General features: G+C 42.3%; 1 long non-coding RNA gene across 2 annotated transcripts in view; it reads left to right on the forward strand.

The window, feature by feature from the left end:
* Positions 1–26,369, forward strand: part of LOC120794580 — a 164,405-nt gene that overhangs the window by 69,480 nt on the left and 68,556 nt on the right. For both annotated transcript variants that reach the window (XR_005708137.1, XR_005708138.1), the window contains one exon: positions 13,601–13,685. This is a non-coding gene — a long non-coding RNA (uncharacterized LOC120794580). The remainder of the gene's footprint in view (positions 1–13,600; positions 13,686–26,369) is intronic.

Consider the following 26,369-nt stretch of genomic DNA (forward strand, 5'->3'; position numbering starts at 1 on the left):
CTTCATCAACACCACTTGTCATGCTCCAAATGTGTTAGTTTGAATAGATTTCAATCCGGACATTATTTAACTACTATTCATTTAAAAGCGGATACAACGGTGCAATAATTTTTTCATACAGTTGAATTGGCAGTCAGTTGGTCAGTTTGGTTAAGTTGTTATTCGTACTTCTTAGAGTGACAGAAGCTGGAAGTCACACACTGTCATCTGTTTCTTTAAGCTAGCTATTAACTCTTTATCTTTTGCCTCTTGCTAACTGTTTCAACTGTTTATCCATTACTTTTGGCTATCGACAATTTAGCTACAGACAGGTACGTCTTTGTAAGATATATCTGTACTGGTAATGTTTATTTGTAGTTAGGCATTGAAAAAAAGGACATTAAAGCTTAGGAATTGCGCTCTCAAGCCTCATTGTTGTTTTGAAATGTTCAGTTATGGAGGGTTACCTCTTTCTAGCTGTTCTAACTGCACAGCTCTCCTATTAGTTTACCGCAAGGTGCTTCCTCAGTTGAAGAACCCCCTGTTTTTTCACTCACATCTGGTTGTCACAGCGGTCACGTCACAACCTCGTCTAACCAGGGCAACGAGTGTGTGGATGTGGTGGTGATAATCCCCCGGCTGAAGAATTAAGACTTTGGTTTATGTTATGACTGTCTGTGATTGTAAAGATCACTTCAGAATTTAGTTGGGCTTCTTTCGAAGTGTGACTGATGGTGACCCACTCTCCGCTGGGCCCCTAAGTCACTGCCCATCGAGCACTTTTCTGTTTGGGGGAAACTGCTCTTTTTCTGACATCACATCTAAACCTTTCTGAAACTGGAGTCATTGTCAGGCCAGCGGCAACTCTCCTTCCTCTGTTTGTTTTGAGCGCATTGCGTCTGAGAGAAAATGAAGTCAGGCACTTGTTGAGTTGGATCAGTGCATTTGCTGACGGAATCACCAACAGCTAGGCCCCTCTCTGTGTGTATGTGCGAACCTCAGGGTGAAGAGTTGTTCGGCAGTCGCCGTGCGATCGAGTAATGGTGGTGGCAAAAATTGTCTGCCATTGTATTAAAGCTGCAGGTGGGTAGGCTGCGGTTTGGTAACAGGAAACCCAAGTGAGTCACCTTTTTCGACGGTTTGTTGATGTTGCGATGCCAAAGCTGCTTGTGATGACTCTCCCTTTATTTGTCATCTTTTCGTCCCCTCTTCATTATTATCTCAAGTTCCTGTACACTGACACACTGGCAAACTTGTCAGTTGAGACCGTTTCAGTTTTTCTGTATTTTTTTTTACTTTTTATGACGGTGATTTAAGGGATGATCTCAAAGAAAGAGATGATTAATGAGCGATGAATATTGTCATTAACGTACATAATTGAATATATTAACATAAATTTATATAAAGATAATACTATGATTAAATAAGGCAGTATTAATTTTGTCCATCTCGTTCTGTGGACCATTCTACTTATGGACAGGAAGCAGCACCACATAAGTAGAATGGTTCAGCTGTAAAAATGATACTAAAAGATGACAAAGTGACCAATCACTTAAATCTAAAGCAACTCTGAAGGCATTGCTTTTTTTTTTTTTTTTGTGAGGCTTGATGTCCTTATGGATCTAACCTTTTAAACCTTGAATTACAATCTGTTGCTGTGTAGCAAAGCTCAGCTGGCCTAACTCAAACCTGCACGGCCAACATTTGTTTCTCAAGTGAGAGACTTTAACGCTCTTGTGAAGCGATCAAACATAATTAAATCCTCATTTTCAAGAATGCTATTTCAAAAGGGCATTATGTTTCTCATGAACAGTATGTTATTGAACCTTTAAAAACTTGAATTACTTGTTGGAGAGCAATGTGGGACATGCTAAAAAAAACATTGACGTTACTCTACAAGATTCCCCTATCCTGCGCACAAGCTAGGTATTGTTGTCCAATTTGAATGCATCGTTGATCCAGGGATTTGCTCGGCATTATACCTGAGTCTGTTTTTCACTCTGTTTGGAATATCTCCAAGGACATTTTTAGGACTGTAAAGTATGGATGACAGCAGATGCCACAGAGCCAGCAAGAGTATTTCATCTCTGTTAGTGTTGCTAGCCAAGTAGAGGGATGGAGAGCAACACATTGGGAGGTCCAGAATGCCAACTTAATGCCAAGTGCCCTGAGGCTTTGTGTGTGCGTGTGTGTGTGTGTGTGTGTGTGTGTGTGTTTGTGTACGTGTGGGTGTGTATACGTGTGCACATGCGTGTATCTCAAGGGTTGAGAGACTTGCTGATCTAGCAGCCATACACATTCCTCGTCTGAGTTGTCTCAACCGCATCAATCAGCAGTAGTTAGTGTTGTCCAAGTTGATTCAGCTTCTTGCAGATGTTGAAAGAAACGCCTCCCCCTTACGATCCTGCGCGTGTCGCCAAGTGACGAGAGCTGTGTTGCACGTCGATGCTTATAGGTGCATGTATGTTGGCATGTGCGAGGCTGTGTTTTCTGTGAGCACTGAATTTCCTGCAGCGCCACCATGTGTCTGGTGCAGAGGACAGGCTCATGTTCCTCTCGACATACCTGGTCCGGATAGCAGGAAACTCAATAGGCAAAGTGTTAGGCAATCACTCTGTGGTTGGTGCACACTACTGCCCCACAGTAGCTTTGGCCTGACAACATTGGACACAGAAATTCAGGGAAGTTGCATCCAAGCACTGCCCACTTGCAAAGCCACTTATCCAACTGATGTGCATGCTGTGACGTCTTGGCTCTGTATATTTTACCTTTGTTTATTTGGGGTTCCAGCCTGTCTCTCTCCTGGCATTTAAGATTTTGTCTGTATTCAGTTTGTCTGGGTGTTTTTCTCTGTCAAACATTTTAGTCCAACTCAAAAGTCCATTACAGGATTTCCTTTTCAATACAGAGGTTGTTTCGATACAATTAAATTCTGTCTTTTTCAACAACAACAAAAAATATTACTTGATAAATGCTTCACTGGGCAAAGTGTCAACTTAATTCAGTTTGTTTTCTTATTAAAAAAAACAAAACAACATATATATCACTTTTCTCACACACACACACACACACACACACACACACACGCACACACATACACAGTCCTGTCAGTCAAATGACCCAGTGTGGAATTTCCTGGAATTTTGCTGCTGGTAGCGGCAGAGGGCTGCTGGCTTCCGTAAACAAGCGGTGAGAAGCGTAGCAGTGATCCAGAGAGAGAGATACCTGTAGTGATGGTCGTCAGAAGTGGTTGAACGGATGATCTTCTTCTGAATTACTGTTGCGCTAGTGAACGTGTGCGTTCCGTCCGCCGTCCGCCCGCTGCACCCTCCCTCTGCCACTGACTCGCTGAAGCTAAACTAGAAGTGTATTGAGTGGAGGCGCGAACCGGGGCAACAAATCAGTAAGTACGGCGTGCGGGTGGATGTCTCTGGGGGTGTTTACAAGCAGCGCCAGGCAGGTAAATCCTGCTTGTCACAATGCGTGCACGAACAGGCATTCACACCGGCAGAGACGCATCTAGAAAAACCACACACGTTCACAAACACATGCAGAAGGCTGTTATCACTCAAACTTTATGCAAATCACTAACCTGTGCAGAACACGTGTTGCATTACGTACTTCGTGTTTGCACTTTACTGCACATGGGGATATACACGAAGGCACTTACAGTTCATTTTTCACCCAGCGGGCTCCCTGTTTGTGCGGCTCTTGTCTGAACTGTCTCCAGTGAGTGTTCGGGGCTGTGCCCGACAACAACTGTTTGACTTGTTTAGTGCAAGATGACACTGAGTGGAGTAAGAAGCTGACAACATCATGACTGGGGCAACTGTCTGTATCAAAGCAACTGTTTGTCAAGTTTGTCATTAATGACAGCAGAATGTTTTTCATTTATTTTCAATGAATTGAATTGAATTGAATTATTAGCAGACTGTTGTACTGTTTGTACATATTCCCAGTATTTCAAAAAAACAAACAACCATCTTAACAAGACAAAAAAATTGAAAATGTCTCAATTTTGCAAGTTTCGAGCGAATGCTATTTGTAATTTAATGAAATTAATAGGACTATAAATTTAAAGATAACCTTTATCAGAAGACCAAGAATATGACTCAATTTTACAAAGGTGTGAAAATGAACAGCCAAAATAATCAAATTGGCCTATGGAGCAATCTGGATGGAGGCCAAGGGTGACTGACAAGGGTGACAAGCTGGCCGGGCCCTGAGAAGAGGCTCCAAATGCTGCTTGTGTTCTCAGTCGTGCCCCTGACCCTTGTCCAGGTTGGACGGGCTCCAGCTGGTCCCCAGAGCGAGCTCCCCCTCCTTTCACATCTGTAGTCCTCGTCTGTGCCAAGGCAGGCAACGCTGACCCTGCTGACCTTGTATTCATGTTTGTGTGTGTGTGTGTGTGTGTGTGTGTGTGTGTGTGTGTGTGTGTGTGTGTGTGTGTGTGTGTGTGTGCGCGTGAGGGATGGAAGAGAGCTATAAACAGATAACATTAGAGCAAGGAATTAGCATAAAGGGAGAGATGGTACACAGATCATGGGTTGGACTGCGAGTTAATGTAATCTCTGTGTGCGCCTGTTTGTGTGGGTGTCAGTGCTTATAGTCCATCGCTCCCCCTTGTTACATGTGTGTATGTGTGTGTTTTAATGTGCTGCACACGAGTGTGTCGGCAGACCCTTATCTGACACAGAGGGATTAGTTGACCGAAGGGGACCTCGGGTCTCCTCTACCCTCTGCCTGCTGGAGTCCTTCCCCTTGTTTTTCCACAGATTGTCACTTAAGTATGTCTGCTCTGCTACTGTGAAAGCCAGACTCTGCAGCAGCTAATTACATTGATTTAATGGACCACACCGGCTGTTTTGCATGGTTTAGAGGAAAATTATGTATTCTCGACATTCCTGTTAGTACCGTATGTTTCAGATTGATTTCCCCCACCTTTCAGGTTTCCTTGGTTTCCTTTAATTTTCCTTTCAGTATGCTATTAAAGGGTCAGTTCATCCAAATTACCAATTTTCTAATTTACCTATAGTACTGTATAGCCATGCAGTTTTGGTTTATTTGCCTGTGTTTGTCATTAAAGTCATAATCCTTAAGATTTTCCTGAAATCAAACCTGAAACTATTTATGGTCTGCATTCATTTGTTCAGCAATAGTCATTCAATGTATTTACATTCTCTTACGCCTCCCAAATAGTAGTTTTCATCATTAGTGGCGGAGTCTGCCATTCCCATGCAGGACTCAGACTGCCTACCTACGTAAAGGGGATTTACGATACAGCATAGTACTATATTGCTGTTAAATTAAATTGATATATTCTGAGATATCCATCTCAAAATCCTCAAACAATTGGTGGGGATTTGAATGAAGTTTGTGTTCTTCAAAGTGTTGAAAAAAGATATTAAAAGATTCCAAAACAGCGTCTCTTCCCAGGAAGAAAGTGTCCATGGTGACCTGGACCCACTTTCGTAATTCGGGTTAACCGCCCCTTCAACGATAAACTTGCAATGACCTAAAAGGTAATTTATGATAGGGAAAGATGTAGTTAAAACACAGTCATACTAGGAGGACACTGTAAACCACATAGGCTCAAATTTAGAAAGCAGTAGAATACTATAGGATGTGAAAATGCTAACGTGACCCGGTGCTATCAGGGGAAACGTCGCCAGATTATTGTATATAATTACACATTGGCGTATCCATCATCCTACCCTAATGCGACTCGATTCGATTCTTCAGAGAAGCAATAAGTAAATATTTTTGTCTTTGTGTCTTAACAGTTGGGCCAACTGATTTCATTATTAGAGATGAGCACCAGTGTATTTCCAGCAAGCGAATAATTGATTATTGAATTGTCTCTGTTGGAACACAGGCTTCTCATTATATATACTGATGGACACATACACAGTACATGTGCCTGCCTCGCATAGGGTACACACACACACACACACACACACACACACAAGAGCATATACACACACTCCCATAAAAGCCTACACAGAGAATACAAAACTGTTGCCAGTTCAAGCCTGGCCTTCACTGAAGATCAGGTTGTCATATGTGGATGTGGGTTTCAGTGTGTAGGTTTGGGTCCTCTGGCGCTGCTTTTCATAGAAATGCACCACTATCTGCAGCGCAGCGGAATCTGAGTCATAGAGCTTCTTTACCATAGATTAGAGGAAGGAAGGAAATTAGAAAGGAGGACATGGAGAGAGCAAGAGCAGAAAATGGGTCAGACATCTGAGAGCCAGGCAGTGCTTTTTCTACAATGGATGTCAAGACATTATCCAACTGCACCTCTTTTTCTACTTCTCTTTCTTGCTTTCTCCTCCTCCCGTGCTTGTTTTTTTACTCCCCACCTTCCCTGGCCAAGGAAAAGTGCAAACAGAGGAGAAAGTTATTATGCTTGGCATGTCTGCAGAGGTTGGGCTTTAATTTGGACACGGCCCAGCTGATCAATCTGCACATTGGCTGGGTTACAGAACCGAGCAAGTTTGTGTGCGTCTGTGTGTGTGTTTGTGTGTGTGTGTGCGTGAGTGAGCGAGTTATTGAGTGAATCTGTTTAAGTCCATGTAACAGCTAAGCTTTTAAACTATGCAAACCAGCAGATTGCAATAAAAGTAAAGCACGCTGGATTAATCCTGTGTGGAAATGATTTATTCTATACACAGAGCCGTGGAGAAACAATGAATTGGATTAGAGCCTGAATGAGCATTAATGGAATAGATGCTGCAATCATCTGCAACAAAGTCAAAATAAAGGAAATTAAGTTTATTCTCTGACAGGACCATCAGCTGAACGCCTGAAATGGGAATGTGTATTACAGTGTGTGTACAGTTGGCACACATCTGACAAGAGTTATGTTAACGTGTCATGGTAAATTGTAAGCTGATTTAGAAAGGAGCCCTCTCTCTAACACACACACACACACACGGATGAACACACACAGATGAACACACATGTTCTCTGATTTATACTTAAGTAACTCTGGGTGATTTGCATAATATGCAAACAGATGGACGTGATTGAGTGAGCGGTTTGGCAAAGTGTAAGCGCGCCTGCAACACTTCCTGTTTGAGGTGTTTCTCTGGCATCGCGGGCACTTAGCTCTCCTCTGTTTGAAAATCCTAACTGTAGGCATGACAGCAGCTCTCAGAAACCGACTGCAGCAAGGGCCCCACCACAATTCATTCAGCATCAAACGCCCCACAGAAACACCGTTATTTAATGAGGGGACAGAACAGGGAAACAGTCCAGTTTATTCACACTTTTTCTGTAAAGAGACCAGGGCTGATTATTCTCTCAATCGATCAAACATTTTGTCCATAAAATCTCAAATAGTGAAAAATGCCTGTTATAGCTTCCCACATCCAAAGCCGATGTCCTCAGATGTCTTGTTTTGTCTGCCCAACGGTCCAAAATCCAAAGGTATTCAGTTTACAATGATACAGAGCAGAGAGAAGCAGAAAATCCCCACATTTGAGAAGCTGGAAGCAACACATTTTTGGCATTATTGCTCCAAAAAATCATCAAAACAGTTGCACAATTGATGTTCTGTCCATTGATGGATCAAATAATTATAGCAGTTCTAAAAGAGACATGTCTGATCCCGGGGTTTATAACTCGAAACACAGGAAAACATTTTAAAAGTGTAATTAGACTTAAGTCATAACAGAAACAATGAAAGCAATGTTTTCTCCTCCGTATGCTCCTCTATATATCCTGTTTTACGTTAAAATGGAAAAGCTTGATGATGTTTACAACATACACCTTTGACAAACAGCTCTGTCCCCGTCCGACAGATTTGTCTAAAAAGATTAACAATGGCAGCAGTCTAGCTTTGGGACATGCTGTCATTTCACAAGAGAGATGTCTTTATTGTGAAGATTAAGCAACATTGTCTGCCTACAAAATGTTGGTATGTGGGACTGGCAGACCAATTTGTCAGACTTATTGTCAAACTGACAGGGAAAGAATGGGACAATAATGCATCAAGTATGATACAGCTTTGGCATGAAAACATAGAAGGTGAAGTTTCTTTTCCCTGGTTTGACGAAATGAGCAGGCAGCATTAAAACGCTGCTTTTAACTCACAGTCGTACAGAAAATCTGCTGTCCCTCACTATTAAGTGGATGATTGCAGAGCAGAGAGGCTGGCTTTCGTAAGTCCAGTATCGGTCTGAATACGAGGCAACCTTCCTTTTTTTTTTTTTTTCAGATTGACAATAAGGGAGGCAGTGGTAGAACACAGAGAACAATGCATCCTCAACTTCGGTGCAGAGAAATAGCCTTGACTGTGGATTCAGCTGTTAGTCTTCAACCTTGAAGTATTTTCTCTTGTAAAAATGAAAAACATGTGGTTAGGAAATTCTTTAAAATCTCACCTTTTGTGTAGCACGTTCAAGAATGTTTCCAGTGCAGTTAGTCATAGGCATTCCTTCACTCTGTTTTTCAGTCACACACTCTCACACTTTTTCTCAGAGGCAGCCAGACAGATTTGCTGGACTATTTTAGACTGTCCTGTAGGACTTGCCATCCTGTAACATGACATTCTGTGTCACTGTTAATAGATTACTCTTTCCCATCAGTTCCCACAATAACGGTCGGTGGGTGCTTTCCACTCATTTACATTCATTTTGAGGTTTCCTCGTGACAGAAAAACACCTTGTCAGCAACGTGTATGCTGACAGATGGTAGAAACTCGCTAGCATAGCTACAGTAAGGCTACAAACATCCCATGATACAACATTTTTTTTAAAAGCACATGGTAATTTGCTTTCCTTCTGATAAGATCCATAATAACATCTTTTCTGTGTGTTTTATACAGGGCTGGAGTGAGGGTATGGTTAGCCTAGCTTAGCATAAAGAGTCTGCCCAGGGACTGCAGACGGGAAGAGCTAGTAGCTACATCTGGTACAAAGGATCTCTTCCAGTGACATTGTTTTTTCTACATGACAAATAGGTTTAATAAATCTAAAAAATGTGTGCAGATTAATCAACTGAGATACTATGCATTTATTTATTTATTTATTTATTCCCGCGGATGTTTCCGCCTGCTTCCAGTCTTTATGCTAACTTCCTAGCTCCAGCTCTGTACTTGACACACAGACATCAGATTGATTTCGATGTTATCATCCTGCTCTTGAAAAAAAGGTAAATTAGTCTTTTTTGAATGACATTGAGCTTTTAATTTAAAAAAAAAAAAAAAAAAAAAGTGTTGTATTATGGGCTGTTTTCAGCCTTAGAGTAACTACGCTAGCGAGTTCCTACCATCTATCAACAGACGCATTGGTAGCAACATGTTTTTCTGCCATGAAGGAAATTCCAGTTGAGTGGGCACACATTAGATTGCTATCTCACTGAAAGTAAAGCAAATTAATAAGTGCCTTTCCCAAAATTAAGTAATTGCCTCGGCATGTAACACAGGGGCTCCGTTCAAAGAGAACATCTGCTGTTGTGAGGATGTAAATGTCCAGTCCTCAAACACAACATAACCACCACCTTTTCACACTTAATTTGCAGAAGGAATCACTGTATGTATAATCGGGCTAATGCAATAATCCATTACAAGCCTGGCATTTCCCTTTTTCTTACCTCTGCCAAGGAGGTTATGTTTTCACCTGTGTCTGTTTGTTGGCTTGTTTGTTGGTTTATTTGTCAGCAGGATTACGCAAAAATTACTGAGCCTATTTACGCCGAACTTGGTGGAGGGGATGGGCCATTGGCCAGGGAGGGGACCCCTTAAACTTTGGGGCAGATCCGGATCATTTATTATGAATTCCCTTTTTTTTTTCTCTGAAGTCTGGTGTTCGTTGTTTGACATTGCCCTTGGCGGAGTGCCATTCTAGTATTCAAGGAGTAATCATGTGGAGAAGGAACAGCTTACATTCTTTAATGTTTTTGAAACCTAGCCGTAAGGCCCATACTCTAATCTGTTGTGGCCATATGCTTGAACCTTGACATCATTTTTTGACCTTTTTCGGTTTTCCCCTGTGCCACAAGACTAGAATTCATGTGTAAGCATGATATATTGTAGACAAAATAATCCAGACCCACTCTTCCTGGTTATCAGAGTTGAGGAAGTGCAATAATTTTTAGATTTTCTGCTCCTCCTCCTATGAATTCTGTCCATTAAAGGTATGGTACAGAATAGGGCTGGGTATATCTAAAAATTGTGTGATACTATTGCCTCTACAATACCTGAGGTATGCTATTTGTATCTAAATGACACCTTTACCTTTTGATACCTTCCCTTGGGTAATTTTGTTAAATGAAAAAAGGGTTTTTGTCAGAGCGATCTAATCTTAAATGTTGCCTAAATGCAAACAGCATAACAACAACTTTGCTTTAATAAAATAGTCTTGAGGTTCTGTCTGATCCAAGAATATGTAAAGATGACGAATCTGAACAGACATATGATGGCAGCTTTCGGTACTCAACAGGTTTTGATACTAGTGCCATGGACACATTTCGGTCTCATTACTGTACGTTTCCTATTTGCAAATACTAACCCGTGACTCTTTCATTCTGGTTAAAAATAAAACGGAGCACATACTGTAAATGGGTTTGAATGCCGTCAGGTTGCCCTCTCCGGCCCTCTTATCTGACCCACCTGTACGTACGCATATTTATCCCTCCCTTTAGTGGCCAGGAGCTGGCGCAGCCTATGGATTAGCCAGGGAATCAGATGCATGGTTTTAGCGGTTACTGTAGCTGAAATGAGATCTGCATTATTTGCAGTAAGTCAATATTTACCTACATTATTTGCCCTAAAGAAGGCAACGTCTGAGAAAATAGAAAAGGATTTGAGATGGCAACATCTGCCTCTTATGTCAGTATGAGTTTTTCCCCGTCAGCTAAAAAGCAGTTCCTTGCAGCTATTTAAAGGCTCAAAAAGCCATCAAAAGTGTGCTTCTCTAAAACAAGTGGAAATTTGTTTGGACTTAAGAGAAGCATACCGTAAGCTCATCCACTGTACCCTAAAAAATCTGATAGATTTCTGCTGACGTGGAACTGCATGTAGCAGTCAAAGCTTTCTTTGTGTTCTCTTATGAGGAACTTTAAAACATTTAGTGGTAGCTAAGACTTTTGCAGAGAGAAAATTGTCAAATGCCAAATACAGACGTTGACTCTCAAATACTGAAAAGGCCTGGCGGGCACAGCTTCAATCCACTGACTTTGATTTGTGAGACGGCAGCAGTTGTGAGACAAAATCTGATAGCAAAAGGCCACCAGCTCTGTTCCTTTCTTTTTCTTTTCTTTTTTTTTCGATAAGGCCGCCATCAAGCCTTCACATTTGTGTGCATCCAAGACATTACTTCATTATCTTCTTAGAGTAAGATAGGATTGGCCTTAAGTTCGCCGCCTGCCAAGTCGGGTGGAAAGGTGAGAATGTCGTGGTGCATCTTGGATGAATGCCATCAGATAATAGATACAACCTGGAAGAAAGCATGTAGCGCGGAAGAGGCAGAGACGATTGTTACATAATGATAATGTGGTGTGTGTGTGTGTGTGTGTGTGTGTGTGTGTTTGTCAATGGATGTGTTGTTTTTCTTTTTGTTTGTTTGTTTTTTTTGGTCTCAATTAGTGATGAAACTAAGTCGATAAATGACAGGAAATTAATCACAAACATTTTGAAAAATACTTCAGGTTTGCCTTCACTTGTCCTAAGTATTTGTCATTTGTGTTGACATTTTCTTGACAACAGGTAGCGGTGTATATCTATCACTCCGACATGATACAATACATATCTAGATAGACATTCTCAGATAAGATACAATACACTATAAGTACTACCACTACTACTGTTACCACTACTATTACGCTGTATTTCAAAGTCAGTGTGGTATTACTCATTTTTACTTTTATAATCATAAAATTGACTAGGACTATAAATAATTCCGATTTCAAATAATGAATTAAAAATGCCACTGAGAAGTTTGACTTCTGCCACAGAAAGCAATGGCTTTTAACAATAGTTAGCGCTAGCTTTTTAGCCCGTCCCTAATGAAGATGAATTTTTCACAGAGATGCTGCTGACTGGGTATTGATTACCCCTGTTCCCGCGTCAGTGTCATATTTCTTCATTTGGCTTTTTCAGTAGCGCCGTATCGACGCATGGCTTCATTAACTAGGAGGAGTTGGGGGCCGGTGGGGAGTAGCCGCTAACGATAGCGTCACTCGCCTTCCGTAGCCTGCGCTCACACGTCACCTCCTTATGTATGTGCGCTGAGGTTTGAGTCGCCACCAGCAGTGTTTTTATTGTACAAATACCAGACATTCATTTTATTATCACATAAGATAAAGAGAAGCAGCATTTGAGAAGCTGGAACTGTAGAATGTTTGTTTACTCCCAAATGTCATCCAGATATCTGGGTCAGATCTGTAGTTGTGCATCAGTGTAGTTGGATCTCTGACTCTGTATCAGTTAAATCTCTGCAGTAAATACATGATTGATGAGCTAATCCAAAAATGAAAGGGATGACATAGTTGCAGCCCTAATTTACATGTTTTTGTGTTTTACCAATATTTTTTTTTTTTCTGGCAGGGAAATTTTGTGTTTTGATACTCTGTATTGGTGTGTTTATCTGGCTGTGTGCATGTGTTTTCGTGTTGTCGGGAACAGCCGCAGATGTGAAGCATTACTCAATTTGCCTTGGCTAGATCACTTTATTTGATCAAATGCAAAGAGGCAGATTTGGTCCTGTTCAGTGCGAAATGACTGAATGTGATGTACAGTGGAATATAATTTACTTTAATAGTCATACATCTGGGCCAGGGCTATTATGTTCCTAAAATGGGAAAACCTTTACTGTTTGTTTTTTTTTTTAGTGAAGTTTCTCAGCAGGTATGCTAAGCATGCATGCTCGTTCTCAGCAAGTTGACATTCACAGCAGTTATGCAGATTCACACACCCACTCAAGTGCATTTCTCATCTTCACCTTGATGATATTTGAGGCGCGACTGCCAATTATTCACTTTTGCTGCCAGGATTGTGACATCTGGTGTTTAAGTATGAGTGATCATAATAATCATCTTGGCCAAGCCATCTGGTTAATATTGCCTGAAGCCTTTGTTTTATGATAGTAGTGCCGCAGGTGTAAATAATAGGCTTTGTTTCATGGAGAGTAATGTAGCCAAAGAGATAAGGGGAGTACCTGCATTCCTGAACAGATACTGTGCACTCCTGCCCTTTTGAAAGTCTGGCAAGGTTCAAACTATATTCTCCCTCCGATTCCCTCTGGCCAACCTAAGCCTTAAGTTAGACACTTCATTTAGCTAAAGGATTAGACTACTAAGCCTTTTAGTGGTGAGCTGGTCACATGAAAATCTAACATCGGTTTGCACAGACAAGAAAGGTTTGCACCTACTTCAGGGATTTTCCTCGCATGAACTATGAGACTCCTCCCATGCCATCCCTGACTTGGCAGAACTTGGCATGCATCAGTGGCCATGTGGGGATATCCTAGTGCTAGAGCTGCGGCTATCTGCAGGACTTGGCTAACTTCTGCCCGGCAGCATCAGTCTGTGAGCCCTTTCACTCCCTCGTAGAGTTTTTCCTGGTGGACGTTTTTCTTTTGCTGGCGAAGGACTCACAGATTGTCTGTTCTGGTTACAGAGTTCCCTGAGGCCCATTGTACGTTGGGATGAAAGCTGGGATCAAAAGTAAAGGAACAGTGAAGTGAAGACCACCGACCATCAAGGTAAGAAATGTTTTCGTAGCTTCATATAAACCCGCGGAGGTCGATGTATTTGCTGTGACAGCGATACCTTGACAGTATCACAAAGTGGCGGGGAGGTGGGGTTGGTTTTATTTGTCCATGCTGGAACACAATGTCTCATTTCCACAGGTGCAGATATCAGATTTGGGTTTTTTTGGGTTTTTTGTGGGGGGGGACTTTATGTACAGCACATATGTGCAGTTCACTGATGTGCGTATCAGCTTCCCACGCTCTTTGCCGTTCAAGACTGTCCAGAAAATTGGAAAATGATCAAAACTGGATTAGTGCAGCATCGAAATACCAAGATTTCTAGACAAAGTATGAGAGCACAGCTTTCCCCTTCTGCCTCCTGAGCATCGTGACGATGGCATTTATTCTATAGACGACAGGCTCATGTTTTGTATCGGCTTTCATTTCCAAATCAAGTTGCACGTCAGCAAACTGCATTTTGCGCATATGGATTTCTAGGTGTAATCACATAAGCTCCCTACACATTTTTGAATGTGGGTGATCAAACAAACCACACTTTGAATATTGTGTAAAATAACAAAATCATGTTTTAGCTCTGTGTTGTGTGTACTGTCTGAACCTTCTCCCACCTTTGTGCAGCAGGGAGAAGCATGTCCACATCGCTGCACTTTATTTGGCTGACTGAGAAATCGCTTTATGCTGACAAACAGTTCACGGACACACTGGAGTTTGGTTTGGTTTTGCAACAGGTTTTCTGGACCAGTTTTTCTTGATATCTGCTGGCCGGTGTAGCGTCGCACAGTTCTCAGACCCCAAGTTGCAACAGTCAGCGCTCCCCCCGAAGAGTGATATCTTGCCCTGTGTTGAACTGGCACTTTTCCCTTTCATCATCACTGCCGTCTGCAGTCGAACATGCTGTGCCCCGCTGACAGGTCACACATTTAGCTTCAAAGAGGTTTTTGATGTACACTGATGATCCTGTTCATGTTGCATTTTCATTGTTTATGTGTGCACTGAGCAGTTATTGTTAGGGTTGGGGCTCAGTAGCATTTTACTGGATCTAAATCCTCTCGCGTATCAGTTTTCAACATTTGCTAGAAGTGTTAAATTTAGCTGTGCAATCACATTTTTGTTGGCTGAGAAGAAGCTACGGTTTTGAGTAGCAGCCAAATTAATGTTCACAACTTGTACCAACAAACTGAAAGTGAGCTGAACAGCATATGAAATACAAACACCGGCTTTTATTTTGGCCTTTTTGACAAGTTTCTTAAGGCTGGAATATGCTGCTCCGCACTGTGTGCAAGCAGATGTGCACGGGGGTTGTTCAGTCGTATTCGTGTAGCTTTTTTTTAAAAATAAAAAATATATTTTATATGTAACCTGAAGACAAGTTTTCTTTGCCGTTTCATACCTGCCTCCCTGCAATAAGTTTGATCAACAATAACTTGCTCGATGGTCAGGTCAATGGGAAATGTTAGTGAGATTTGTGAGGTGTGTGTATTGGCCGCTCTGCGAGCAACGATTACTCATAACGTCTTTCTCTGCGCAGACGTGAATCTTTGCAGATGAAACACCGCCTGGAATAGGATCCAAAATAGAACCTTCTCCAGTAATAGTTGACTCACTTTTCCGTTGTGGTGTGCAGAACAACTTAACATTAGCAGTTAGCCTATTTCTTGTAAGAAGCAAGTAGTTGAATCAAAACTGGGGTTGACTCCTGTCAGAGGGATGAGAGGGGGGAGCGTGGGCGCGGCGCTGACACACACATCCCGCCCTCTTGTTTCTTAGGTGGCAGAGACAACGAGCTGAGCCACTCCCTGCCCATCTGTCATGCCCATCAGGGGAATCACTTTCCCGTTCTGGCGCACACGCTCACAAACACAGACGAGTACACGAACCCCCCTGCTGGGCATGCACTCACAGGCCCAAATACGAACACGCGCGCACGTAATCAAACGGACAAATATGTACAAACATCCACGTGGACACGGCCACAGACAGATACAGACACACTCTCTCTCACACGTTCAAATTCATACACAGACAGTCTCGGAGCTGTGCTGCCGTTTCTCATCCACCATGGAGAACTGGGGACCTGCAGAGTGGGATAGGCAAGCTGTGATTGGGCTCACAGCCAGCAGCTGAATTACTTTTATTCTCCGACAGTTTGACTCACCACCTGGCCGGGTAATCCCAGCGCACGCTTTGGACAGCTCCAGTACTAAATCTCAATTTCAATTTGAGCGAGCTGAATTCCTCATATGGCCATTCAACCACTGGCTGGCTCTAACTGGAAGAAGTCAGCTTTATGACCGTTAATGCCGTGCACAGGAGAGGCACGGTGACAATTTAACTGAAATCATTACAGTCAGATGGATGTGCGTGCAAGCTGCCGCTATATTACTGCTGTCTCCTTCTCTGTTTGTGACATTTGAATAAGCATTTTTTCCTTTCTAATCAATAAACTAACTTAATAACCTGCATTGAGGCTCTTGGATGTCTAGACAGAATTGAGATGTGGCAATTTGGTTTTACTCTGCAAAGAAGCCAGGGATTCATTTAGAAAGACAATTACCAAGCATGCTGCTAAATGACATTTCCAGGAACTGAGGAAACAATAACGGAATAATGACGCTGGCTGATTCCAGGTTGAATTACTTTGTGCAGCATAATTTGTGGTTGTGTTAATACTACGATAGGTGGCTGTACCTGTGTTGTAGCCAGGAGGCTTGGCTGGGTCTCAGTGCAGTGGTGGAGGCGTGACGATCCAACATATTGGGGTTTTTGTTGTGGAGGGATGTGCCATCTTCTTTCTGCTATGGGTTTTATTGTAGTGCAGGATAAATACCGTGCGGCTGTAAGGTTTGCAGCATCATGCTGATAGATAGAGTGGGTGGTATTTCGTGAAATTGTGCGGTTTCTTGGACAGCTCTGTCATTCACTGAAAGGAAGTGGTTTTTAACTCCTCTCTGCAAAGCACAGAATGTTCCTCTTTTGCTTCTCTCTGTTGGTTCTCTGTTATTTCATTCATTCTTGTGTGATCATATCAACATCTGTATTAAGACAGGGTCTGTTTGGGGTCAGGGAGAAGGCTCAAGCGGAAAAGTGAAAACCACATTTGGCAGAGAGCAGAAAGTGTTTGTGGTGTAATGTTAGGTAATATTATTCCTAGTTAAGATTGCTTAAATCTCAAAGCTGTGTTTTTAACTGGGGTTTATTGGTCCTGCGGAGTGCAAAGGTAAAGCTTCTTCATGGTCTCTCTGAGGGCGAGGTGTGTTGTTTTTTTTTTTTTTTTTTCCCTCCCTCCGAACCTGTGTGGGTTGTCTTTTAATTGTCTCATTTTAAATCACATATTTATGCCTCGACGTGTAGCCTGAACTGTGAGTAACCCACACCGTCAGTCCACAAGCGATGTCAGGCGACTGCAGCAGCAGGAGGAGGACTCGCGGCAGTTAATGCCAAGGATGACATGGGCTCTGCGATACTGGAGACATGGCACAGAATTCATTGGCGTTATGCGCTGGCGATGTAGGACAGCCCTTCGCAACACCAGTTAATTATGCTGAGCTTCCTCCTCCTTTTTTCTTTTTCATTACTGTTGGGTTTGTTGGTCTAAATTTATTGCAGATTGGGTTCATCAGCAACCCTGTTTCCAGAGCCAGTTTCTCAACCTTCCTACATAAATATACCCTTTGGAGTTTCTCGTAAACAAACAGTTGTGTTTACATTCAGTGTTTCTCATCAAAACACATTTTGTGTATCCTTGAGGCGTCAGAAAAGTACTGCGTGTATTTTTCCCACATGACACATTAGCGAAGCTGATAATTGGATATATTGAAAGCAGCCTCCTTCTTCCCTGCCTTTAGCTTGTGAATTGATGCGTTTCTTGGTGCTTGATCAGTCGGTCAGCGGAATAGCGAGAACCGGGAAAGTGTTGTGGTTCTAGGGCTGGAGTCACTGATCATATTCATTAGACATTAATCCGTCTGTATTTTCTTGATTGATCATTTTGTCTGTAAAATGTCAGAAAATAGTGAAAAATGCCTGTTTCCATTTGCCGCAGCCCAAGGTGATGTTTGTTTGAAGATCAGAAAGTTCATTCTACTGTCGCGTACGACGAAGAAAAGCATCACATCCTCCCATGTGAGAAGCGGGAACCAGCAAATCTTTGACCTTTTTTGTTGAGAAATGACTGCAACAATTCGTCGATTATCAAAATTGCTCCAGATTACCTTTTGTGTCGACCGACTTATTGATTAATCGACTACTCGTTGCAGCTCTGCTTGCATCGCCCGCATGCTTTTTCAGATACACGTGTCCCATAGCGTTTGAGAACAAGACCAAAAAAAACATCACAAACCCAGTCATCTCTGCATTGCTCCATACTGCCACCTGTAGTCAAAAATGGCGCCTGTTCAATACTGGATTTTCGAGGCTGATACAGTGTCACTATTTTTGAAAAAGTTTGTTTTTCTTAACATAAACACATAACATAAACATTTTGAAACAGGATCCTTTGGTTATTTTTGATATATTTTATTATAATGGCCAAGATATGTACCGGTCTGGGATATTTTTTATAGTAGATAGGTCTTGTCAGTGTTTAAACTATGTAATGGCAACCATGTGTCTAAATTACTTCAAAACATTAGACACATTTTGCATGGCAATTAGCTCCACACTGTAACATTTAGGTCAGTCTAAAAGACTGCCATATTGAACACTCCAGCAAACCACGAGAAATACACAGCAAAAATAGGACGTGGTGTTCCCTTTTAAGACTGATATTCATTTTAAATGCACATGCAGCTCAAAGGACAGGCTGTACAGCTTTATTGCTGGACTACAGAGCTGACATTCTTCTTTTAAAATACATTCCTCATGCTGTGAGAGCACTTTGTTTGGGATCTCAGATTCAACCGGATCTCAGGCCACGACAGAAGGGAAAGCATCAGATTTGACAAATTAATCGCTGTGCGCATCACGGTGACAGCCCAAATGTTCGCCTTTACTCTGCCTTGTCTGAGTGGCAGGACCCTTCTGGCCCCTGCTCGGTAACCTGTGATCACAGCTTAGACTCTTAGACCAGTCACGTTCGCGACGCACATCACTGCGGTTCCCCACCGGGCTCTGTGAATCGCTGGCCACTTGCAGCAGCTGCTGTCAAGACAGCTAACGGGATATCATGGTGTGAAACAGATATGATTGTATCAAGCGCTGTCCAGTTTCAGAATAACAATGAACGACTTCTTTGAGCGAACCAGACTGGACCCATTGTTCTAAGTTCGCAAGTCTCACTGGGAGCCCACGTTTCCTGACACTGCAACGACAGCTAGTCCGACAGGAATACAAATATGTAAAGCTTCGACTTTTTAATACATTTACATACTTGAAACAGGTGTGAACATTTTCTACAGCCCTTTAGCTTTGTAGGGCTGTATAAGGACAAAATCCTCGGTATACTCCATTTTCCTAGCGTCCGTCCTGATCCAAGATAGCAGGGTGTTTACATTTAGTCAGTCATTTTTGTAAATTAAAGCCCCAGACATGTTAAACCCGCTGCCTCCTCCTGGAGCTGGCAGTTACCTATCTGTCGCGGCGCTTTGAGCCTTCGGTGTTAGTTACACATTCGTGAGGTCTAAGGGGGACTGTGTAAGGTACCAGTTCCTAATTAGAGGGCAGGATAAGACATCTGATATAGATGGTGAGGAGACATGGTCAAGGATGTATTAATTAAACCACCGTGTGAAGGGCCTCTGTAGTAATCACATCGGGCAGGCCCTGCAGTGAATGCTTCAGCTGTGTCTGACGAGGTTGTCCTTTCAGCTTTTCCCCGCGTAATACTCATTCACATATATATTAATGCGAATGATAATACATCTAATATTGAGTAATGGCATCATATTCCATATAAACATCTATAATTATTGCCACTGTCGTCTCATGTCCGTTGTTACATTCGCAATAAAAGCGTCCGCCCGTATGATTTGTAAGTGCAGCAACTAGTGCTGATATGATGAGGCGGGAAATGCATCATTTGATCATTAAGAAAACAAAAATTTTGATATTTGATGAACCATTGATATAAAGCTGCAATTATTAACCAAGGAGTTAATCCACAAAAATTTAACCTGCAACTATTTTTCATGCAAAAATACCAATCCTGCGATGGCTTCTCAAATTTGGGGAATTTGTCATTTTTCCTACTTTAATTACAGTGAATTGAATATTTTGGGTTTTGGACTCTTGGTTGGTAAAAGCGACAAAATAATCAACAGATACACAAGTAATAAAAATAATTGTTGCAGGTTGCAGCCTTTCATTAATGCATCATTTATCTAACAGTTGCTGATTCCAGCTTCTTAAATGGATTTTTCTTCTGTTTTTACATCAGTGTGAATTAAATACCGTTGGGTTTTGGAGTATTTGGAGATGCGTGCCAATTATGATTTTTTTTTTTTTTTGATGACGCAATTTAGCAACTAATGGAAAAAGTAGTCAACAGATTATTCGGTAATTAAAATAATAATTTGTTGCAATTTCGACAACAATCCAATCACAGATTGATTTATTATATACAGTACAAATACTGCACTGTCCATCTATTTAATTTGTAAGAGGAACCGGATAATCCCTCAATGTACATCCTTGTACATTCATCAAGTTCTTCAGCCTAAACAACAATATGGGTCCTTTGTCATTGCACTCCAAAATTACCCATATGAGCATTTCATGATCACCCACATCAACAAGACACCATTGTTTGTCAGTGTTTTCCAAAACAGTTACAAATGACCGTAACAAAAAAGAGTCATATGAGCATTTTATGATCTGCCGTTAAAGTTTTCTGGGAAGATTAAAATCATGGTCATGATTTGTTTTTGTTTTTTTCCACCAACAAATGTTCTTTTCACTATTTTAATAAAAAACACAGACAAAGAAATCTTTAGGTGCCAAACAAGAACAAGGCACAGTTTGATAACAGTCGGTTTTTGAAAATGCCAAATACATCCAAGTACAACATGAGATAATGAAAATAAGATAAGGATAAGCGAACTGATTTTAAAAAAAACAAAAAAACGACATACATTTTTATGTCAGCAAATAAAATTAACATCAAAATGTCTGCTCCTTTAGGTTTGTTGGAAGTATGTGGAAAACATTTTTTTTTCTGCTGAGGACAGCCTCCCTCTGTTTGTGATTTAAACGTTCATGGCCTTAGTGCTTTCACTGAACAGTCACCAAGATTTTTTGACACATTATTTCTGACACATCCTCATGCGCTGCATTATTTAACATTGCAGCAGAAAGCATCAGTACATAGTACATATGCAAATAAATGCAAAACAAACAGGGCATTAAATTCCGTCAACCATAGTTAATGGAAAACCTAAAGTGTTGACAGTCCTAGATACAGTATGTGCTATCGTGAGCTATTTTATGGGTTGCTCACGTGAACACGCATGATATTCTCTCTGCAAGATTTAATGCTAAATGGCTAGAAGTGTTCACACTCCGGCAAGTCATGCTGATGCCACAGATCTGCTGTTAATACCAACAAAGGATCTGAAGCAGTCTGGGCATGTTCATCGCAGCGGTGTTCAGTGGCCTCATTCTTACATTACGTTTTGTCCCTTCTTCTCTCCCTGCGTGCCCTCCCCCCCTCCTGCGCGCTTAATCTTCCCCAAGGGCGATATCAGTTGAGGTGCAGAACAGGTGCAGCAGGAAGTGATAAGAACACAAAGTTCCTGCTCAAACAGTTGGCCCCCCCCCCGCCACATTACATATGTAATATACAGACCGGTCTGCCACCCGCCATTTACATGAGAAGGGAAAACAGGTTCAAAGTTCTTGACTATGCCAGACGCCCTTTTTTTTTTTTTTTTTTTTTTTTGTTTAATACTGCCCTGGCTGTGTTTACTCTCACTCTCCCCCCTGTCAATGTTCAGCTGTATAGGATTATAGATTAAGACCAGAATTACCACTTTGCAGTCGGTTGCGCCTCCGCCAAACCAGTCACGCGGCAGTGTACATCCGTGTCTGTCCAGGCTCATATAATGGATGTGGTGATGACTTTGAAGGAATTTGATAAAAGGTATTAAGTGTATCTGCAGAACATTATGATGTCACAGTGAAGTTGACCTTTGACCCTTTTGGATGTAAAATGCCATCGCTTCATCATTTGATCCTATTAAGACACTCGCTTGAAATTGTGTTACAATTAGCGCATGAATTCTTGAGTTATGGCCAAAAACCTCTTTTGTGTTACTATGCCTCCGGCCACGGCTGGTATAATAACATGGCGTAGACCAGGACCTCACACTGTCTTTCACCTCCAGCTGAGGACAAAAGTGCCGAGTGTCTGCAGGTTTACAAGTTTAATCAGTAATGCATTGGTGTGGATAAGTAACACTGTACGGTGTATCTTTAGGGAAAGAAAGTGTGTAAATTTGTTGCACATGCTCTGAGGCAGCACATGTCAGAACACGTTGGCTCTTATGATTCTATACCTGGTGTTTATGAGTGTGTATAGAAGCGTGTACGTATCTATGGTGAGGAGCATCTGACAGCGTGCACTCTGGTCAGCAGTAATTTCAGCTGAGAGGTGCGGGTGTAAAGAGGTGGTGTTAATTTCAAAGCTCCCTTCTGCCCATGAAAGACTCTTGTTTTGTGGTCATGGGCACCTCACCGGGACTCAAAACACAAGCCAGTATATCTGTAGCCAGCATGTTTATTATGTTCAGGCCGCCGTAAAGCCAGGTACAAAGCTCTGGATACAGCCAGCATTTCCATAATCAGGACCAGACCACCTTTCCTAGAGGGGCAAAGACACAGGGAGAAACAGCAGGGAAAAAAAGAAAAAGAAAAAAAAAGAAACACAAAGAACAGAAAATATTTGAGAAAGACAAGAGGGAAAAGAGGGCAGAAATGGCCCGTGTGTGGTGGGCAGCATTAACCAGTTTAGAGAAGGGCATACCAGCTCCTTTTGTTGCTGGGCCACAAGTATTCCAGTCTTCCCTGCTCACTCCTACTCCATTGCCACACAACTGAAGTGAACTTTGGAGGACTCCAATAAAGGCGGAGAAGAGGGAAGAGTCTTAAATGCCTGGGGTTAGGAACGCTAGCTCACTACATACAGTACAATGGACACTCTTTTAGCTCTCCACGTGGTCTGGACTGTTAGCTCCGCTATGACACTTAGAACAGTCTGGTTTCAGTTTTACGCAGGCCTGTGGAGGAGATTCGGGGAGTTTCTGTCCCTTTACATGCACACTATTAAAGACAGACAAGAAAAAGCAGAAAGAAGTCATTTAACATAGTGGGTCTATTAAAGCTTGCTGCAGATATACATGTGCACACAAAGACCACCTCCCCCATGCAGTTAAGTGTTTGCAGAAACGTGTGCCGTATATGTGCATTTTTCCTCGTGCTCATTCCAGAAGGTACAGAGGGGATGGGCACAGGAATGCCTCTGCCTACCTTTTTGTGCCGCGCTACTCTTTGGACGAGTTCCAGATCAGTGACCGCTGTTCTGCGCCTCCTCATTAGAGAGCTGGCGGGCTGGTTTCAGCATGCCAGGACTACTTAAAGCCATATTGGGACATTTTCCCTCCGCAACTGTGGCCACAGGGGCTTGGGTTGGACCTCTATAGATCGCGAATTCAAAAATTCACGCCCTGGTTTTATATTAACCGCTGAGGCTTTAGTCTTTGCCGGCATGAATGATATCATTAACAGCACAAGAGTGATAGAGAAGCGCTACTGATGCCAGGCGAACAGTGCCACTCGTATTATCTCATAGATTAGTCCCAATTGACTGGAGAGCTCTCATTCTCTTTCTAGTGTTATTTATCTCTATTACATAAATTGCCCACGTGCCTTTTGGCAAAGCACCGTGTGTGTGAAGCGTCAGCCAAGTCTGTCAAGGTTAGTCTAGCTGAAATCGTGCCAGTGTGGTTTGACACACCTCCCGCGTGTGTGTTTATGTATGTTCAGGTGCTGTTAGGAGCTCGGCTCGGTATTTGGCTGTTTGTCAGACAGGCCTGCAAGACGCACTTTTTTCCCCTAAATTTGAAAACTTCTGAGCTGTTTTGCAGTGTTGAACCTTTTGCGTTCCAATTATACTATTGGATTTAGATAAACTAAAATTACATGTGTGGGTTTTTGTTTGACAAAGTGCTTCAGAACGGCATGTAATGTTTTACGCTGTTATTTTTATTTTTTTTATTTTTGCCGGAACCTAAGAGTGTACTGTGTTCTCTGTGTTCTCAGAAAACATGCGGCCTCAGACTCGACCTTTTGACCTCTCCGTACGGTGCCTCAGCTGCTGAGGTCATATCAATCAAGTGCCATGTTCGTAACGTTCCTGGGGCCTCACCCTCTCCAGGGCTGACATTTGGCGATGCCTATAACACTGTAGGGCTTAGCCTCAATCTGTGAATTTGAACGCGTTTGTATTCAAGTTGAACAGCAGAGAGAAATGTCAGAAGTAAAATCCGGCAGCTGCTTCATTAGCAGTGAATAACTGAAACGCCTCCTCGCTTTTGACACCACCCGTGGTGATTATACTGAGCTGTGGAGCGTGGGTCGGCCAGTGATGGTAAGGTTGGCGGTTTGAGCCCTGGCTCCTTCTGCGTGACACATGCCGGCGTGTGCTTGAGCAAGACGCTCAACCCTCACAAACTACTCCTGCTGCGCGCGCGTGTGTGTGGGGAAACAAAAGGTAAGCTCTTTTGGAAAAAAAAATAGTGTGTGAGATGTATAGGCTGCAGTTAATGACCCACTATGATAGAATAATCTGCTGATTAGCATTTTGATTCATCGATTTATCTTTTGGTGTGTAAAATGTCCATCACAGGTCCCTAGAGTCCAAGATGAGTGCTTGTTTTGTCCAACTAACAGTCTAATAACCGTGGACCTTCAGTTTACATTCATAGAGGGCCAAGGAAAGCAGCAAAATATTCAACCTTTAAGACATGGAACCAGTGAATTTTTTGTCAACCTTGCTTTAAAAAAATGTATCAACTAATCATTTCAGCTTTAATAATGTAGTTTGGTGTCAATAAACCCCCCAAAAAACAAAAAAAAGACACCTAATGCCATAAGTGTTGATGGATTGCCATCATATGAACAGCTGCTTGTGTTTAGATACTGGCTTAACTGTCCACAAACCACTGGAATACTGCTCTTTTTCCTTTAATGCAGTATATGCAGTGATATATTAGTGTAAATCCTTTTGTTTGCATGTCTGTTTTTATCCCCGACTGTGTGTACGTGTTTCAGTCTGTGTCACCGGGTGCATCAGTCTTTATTTGACTGTATGAATGTGTCCTTAAGTGTGTTTGTGTGTCCTTGCGTGGTGTCTCTGAGTGTGTCCCGGCGTGTTTATCGCTGTCTGTTTTTTCCCTGTATCTTTGTCCCTGCTCGCTCGCCCAAGGCTCTTGCGAGTCCCTTTATTCATATGTCTGTATATGTGTTATTGTGTGTGTGTGTGTGTGTTTGTCTCCTCCTGTCTAGATAATTCCAGCGTTCTCGATCCGCGCATGCATACAGCAGTGAGAGGCGAATGCGGAGGCATGCCTTGGGATGTGGTCAGGAGAGGCCTGTTTGATGGAACATACTGTACTAAGCTGTGCTGCTGCAGTAAAGTTGCTATAAATAGAAGATGCTGATAAAGAGGAAGAAAAAAGGGGGGCACAGTGTGAAACAGACTCACCAAGTCGGTTCCTGTTAGAACACTTAGCCGGGGGCTAAAGAATCACTGCAAGTCCAGGCCGAGCTAAAACCAACAGTAAGCTACATGAGAGCTCAAGAACAGAATTAAAAGCACCAGTATTCTCTGACTTACTTTTTAATTTCTGTGTTTATGTTGAGGGTTAGGGCTCCCAGACTTAAAATATTTACGAATTTCATTAGGGAGGTAACATGCAGTCGTATACAGTATGTTAAGTGTGCTAGACTGTTGACCAGTGTGTCTAGAAAAACAGAGATGCAGTACATTTTAAAGAATGTAGGTGTAAAATTCATTAGTGTTAAAACATGTAAAAGATGGTTTGGTTTGATAAGGTTGGGTTCTTTCCAAAATTCATCTGACTGCAGCACCCGTGCAATACCCGAGCCTCGACCGTTCGGGGATGGAGCTTGGACCGGATCCAAAACCGACTGTGGAAAACCTACCCAAACCCAACATGCATAAATTCATTTTTAAAAAAGAGGGCTGTCAGATCTGGTTTTCGAAATAGCCCCCAGGATAATTAGACGCGGTCCGGAAGGTGGCAGACTGTAAACAGACTCAGAGAGAGAAAAAAAGAACACCAACACTCCCATCAATTAACAAGCAGCAGTGGCTGAAAAGAGCAGACATCTTTTCTGCACTTCACGGTTCACACGCTGCCTCTCACTTCTAAAAATCGCATTTTTCTCCCTGTGGTAATTACGCCACACGCGCCGTTCAGGGCCGGTAGCAAGTTTACCGCCCAGGCATTGAACATATTGACGCGCAGATCTGACACCCGTGGCTTGACTCTGATCCTGGTTCCTAGTAAAAACGACTCATCGGGGTTGCCGGGACCCGAGTGGACTCGTGAGGACCTCTAATCCAGAACTCTGTAAACTGTAGCCCAGTTTGCAAAGGGGCCTACAAGCAATTAATTGGTCGTTAAAAGCCGTGCACTCCTCCAAGGTGCTAATACATAC

The sequence above is a fragment of the Xiphias gladius genome, chromosome 9, assembly GCF_016859285.1.
Source record: "Xiphias gladius isolate SHS-SW01 ecotype Sanya breed wild chromosome 9, ASM1685928v1, whole genome shotgun sequence".
Lineage (NCBI taxonomy): Eukaryota > Metazoa > Chordata > Actinopteri > Istiophoriformes > Xiphiidae > Xiphias > Xiphias gladius.